The sequence below is a fragment of the Sapajus apella genome, unplaced genomic scaffold (genome assembly GCF_009761245.1).
Source record: "Sapajus apella isolate SASKATOON/1434 unplaced genomic scaffold, GSC_monkey_1.0 scaffold12, whole genome shotgun sequence".
Lineage (NCBI taxonomy): Eukaryota > Metazoa > Chordata > Mammalia > Primates > Cebidae > Sapajus > Sapajus apella.
The window spans coordinates 1308968-1312491 of NW_022436952.1; the positions used below are offsets into that span (position 1 = coordinate 1308968).

The 3524-nt window shown below is 44.2% G+C and overlaps 1 pseudogene; it reads left to right on the plus strand.

The window, feature by feature from the left end:
• The first annotated feature begins 282 nt into the window (after positions 1 to 282).
• LOC116552740 lies at positions 283 to 1976 on the plus strand (annotated as a pseudogene).
• Positions 1977 to 3524: the final 1548 nt, after the last annotated feature.

Sequence of the window (3524 nt, forward strand, 5' to 3'; positions counted from 1 at the left end):
AAAACCTGCATTCTCTGGCGGTGGCTCACAGCACTTCGGGAGGCCGAGGCACAGTGGATCACCTGAGGTCAGGAGTTGGAGACCAGCCTGGCCAACATGGTGAAACCCCGTCTCTACTAAAAATACAAAAAATTAGCCGGGTTTGGTGGCATGCGTCTGTAATTTCAGTTACTCAGGAGGCTGAGGCAGGAGAATCGCTGGAACCTGGGAGGTAGAGGTTGCAGTGAGTCAAGATTGTGCCACTGCACTCTGGCCTGGGTGACAGAGTGAGAATGTCTAAAAAAAAAAATGCAGAAAACAAACAACAACAACAACAACAATAAAACCCTGTGTTCTCATGGCAAGCCATTTCTTACTTGCCAGGAGAACCAACCCCATTCTTGTCGGGGAAAGTGCTGGCAGCAGGGGCCCTGGAGGAGCTCAGGAGCCCGTGTCTCTGTGCTGGTGTTTGGAGACTGATTGCAGCTCTGGACGTTGTGATTATAGCTCAGTCTTTACTTACTCATTTCTCTTAAAAAAAAAAAAAAAAAAAAAGGTTTTTTGCCCCCTTCTGTGAGGTCATGCCTGAGCCACCACCTGAGCCTGGAAACCGGCTGCAGACCCTCAGCTCCGCCCACTGCCTCCAGACCATGGACTTCTGCAAAGTGAACGAGCTTTGGGCCTTTGTGAAGATGTGTAAGCAGGATCCAAGTGTTCTGCACACCCAGGAAATGCGCTTCCTGAGGGAGTGGGTGGAGAGTATGGGGAGTAAAATACCACCTGCTGCTCAGAAAGCTAAATTGGAAGAAAATACCAAGGAAGAAAAACCTGATAGTAAGAAGGTAGAGGAAGACTTAAAGGCAGACTTACCATCAAGTGAGGAAAGTGATCTAGAAACTGATAATGAAGGTGTGATTGAACCAGACACTGATGCCCCTCAGCCCCTCAAGAAACGGGAGATGAGAATGCAGAGATAACAGAGGAGATGATGGATCAGGCAATCGATAAGAAAGTGGCTGCTATTGAAGCCCTAAATGATAGTGAATTGCAGAAAGCCACTGACTTACATTCACAGATGCCATCAAGCTGAATCCTCACTTGGCCATTTTGTATGCCAGGAGGGCCAGTGTCTTCGTCAAATTACAGAAGCCAAATGCTGCCATCCGACACTGTGACAGAGCCATTGAAATAAGTCCTGATTCAGCTCAGCCTTACAAGTGGCGAGGGAAAGCACAGACTTCTAGGCCTCTGGGAGGAAGCGGTCCATGATCTTGCCCTTGCCTGTAAATTGGATTATGATGATGCGAGTGCAATGCTGAAAAAAGTTCAAACTAGGGCACAGAAAATCGCAGAACATCGGAGAAGGTATGAGCGAAAACGTGAAGAGCGAGAGATCAAAGAAAGAATAGAAAGAGCATGAGATTGCCCAGAGGCGGGAAGAAGCCAGATGACAGCCAGGAAGGAGCTCAGTATGGCTCTTTTCCAGGTGGTTTTCCTGGGGGAATGCCTGGAATGGCAGGGGGCATGCCTGGAATGGCCAGAATGCCTGGACTCAATGAAATTCTTAGCGATCCAGAGGTTCTTGCAGCCATGCAGGATCCAGAAGTTATGGTGGCCTTCCAGGATGTGGCTCAGAACCCAGCAAATATGTCAAAATATCAGAGCAACCCAAAGGTTATGAATCTTATCAGCAAATGGTCAGCCCAATTTGCAGGTCAAGCATAATGCCCTTCTGATAAATAAAGACTTTGCTGAAGGAAAAGCAACCTAGATCACCTTATGGATGTTGCAATAATACAAACCAGTGTACCTCTGACCTTCTCATCAAGAGAGCTGGGTGCTTTGGAGATAACCCCTACTCCTCTCCCCAAATGCAGCTGAAGCATTTTACAGTGGTTTGCCGTGAAGGTATTCATTCAGATAATGTTTTCCTACTAGGAGTTACAAACTTTAAACACTTTTTAACCTTCAAAATATTTAAAACAAATTTAAAGCGTTGTTAATTCTTATATTTTTCTTTTTTTTGAGACGGAGTTTCGCTCGTTACCCAGGCTGGAGTGCAATGGTGCAATCTCAGCTCACTACAACCTTTGCCTCCTGAGTTTAAGCAATTCTCCTGCCTCAGCCTCCCGAGTAGCTGGGACTACAGGCGTATGCCACCATGCCCAGGTAATTTTTTTTTTTGTATTTTTAGTAGAGATGGGGTTTCACCATGTTGACCAAGATGGTCTTGATCTCTTGACCTCGTGATCCACCCACTTTGGCCTCCCAAAGTGCTAGGATTATAGGCGTGAGCCACTGCACCTGGCCATATTTTTCTTTACTAATCATTTTGGATTTTTTTTCTTTGAGTTATTGGGCAGGGAAGATACTTAATGTATAGAAGATTTTTGCTCTATTTTGAGTGAAATAAAAGTTTATTAGTGCAAGGCAAACATAACTCATTTGAGGATAAAGTCTGTGTTGGATATGTGGTTCCTGAAGCATTTTGAGTTGTCTTTTTAAATGCTTTATCTTTTTCTTTAAAGGTTTATTTCAATAAAACGAATCGGAACCACCAGTATTTCAGTAGGGCCCGGGTAGGGACTGAAGTGCTTGGCAGGGCGGCAGCAATCTTGCTGTGTTTTATATAACATGCACCCTTGGGCAGGTTGCCCTTAAATCTTACACTGTGGTGAAGGGATGATTTTTTTTGTAATGCTGCAGTAGAGTTGGAGTACTTAGTTCTGTTCTTGTCTAGTATATCGAATAAATATATCATAATTTCCACATAGGGGAAATAAGGGAGTACTTTTCTTTTTATATTTCTATGCTTAAAATTCTTTTTCCTAATCAAAAAATGCCCAGCTCTGTGTCTGCTTTCTGCTTGTTACGTTTTCCTCCCTGACTTTTCTTGGGCTAAAGACAGGCTTTTTCCACCAGTATCATCACTGCTATCATCATTAACAGCATAATTATGCAAGCATATTTAATGCTGTTTAATTTAATATGTAATACGTATGGTAATTGTAGGGTAATACCCACAACAACTGTAGTTTCTTTTTTTTTTGAGACGGAGTTTCACTCATGTTACCCAGGCTGGAGTGCAATGGCGCGATCTCGGCTCACCGCAACCTCCGCCTCCTGGGTTCAGGCAATTCTCCTGCCTCAGCCTCCTGAGTAGCTCGGATTACAGGCACGCACCACCATGCCCAGCTAATGTTTTGTATTTTTAGTAGAGACGGGGTTTCACCATGTTGACCAGGATGGTCTCGATCTTTTGACCTCGTGATCCACCCGCCTCGGCCTCCCAAAGTGCTGGGATTACAGGCTTGAGCCACCACGCCCGGCCAACAACTGTAGTTTCTTACTTGGCCATGAGAATGCTTATTTAAGTTCCACTCTGGCAAAATCTTGTCATATCGAAAGACACTGGAAAGAAGCATTCCCTTTGGTGTCTGGTCTTCTACTTAGAAAATACCTATTGCATATTTGCAAAGGTATATGCCACAACTGAGAAAATAAAAGAAAATCCTGTGATTTTTGTGTAGAAAAAATAATTTTTT